A 339-nucleotide genomic window follows, 5' to 3' on the forward strand; every position below is an offset into this window, starting at 1 on the left:
CCCCAGAAACCCTAATAAACGCTGAAACATTCATAAACCCCGGAAACATTAATAAACCCCTGAAACATTAATAAACCCCTGAAACATTAATAAACCCCTGAAACATTAATAAACCCAGAAACATTAATAAACCCCAGAAACATTAACAAACCCCTGAAACATTAATAAACACCTGAAACATTAATAAACCCTTGAAACCCTAATAAACCCCATAAACCCTAATAAACCCCGGAAACATTAATAAACCCCGGAAACATTAATAAATCCCTGAAACATTAATAAACCCCAGAAACCCTAATAAACCCTGAAACATTAATAAACCCCGGAAACATTAATAAA

Source organism: Ipomoea triloba, chromosome 16 (assembly GCF_003576645.1).
Source record: "Ipomoea triloba cultivar NCNSP0323 chromosome 16, ASM357664v1".
Taxonomy (NCBI): domain Eukaryota; kingdom Viridiplantae; phylum Streptophyta; class Magnoliopsida; order Solanales; family Convolvulaceae; genus Ipomoea; species Ipomoea triloba.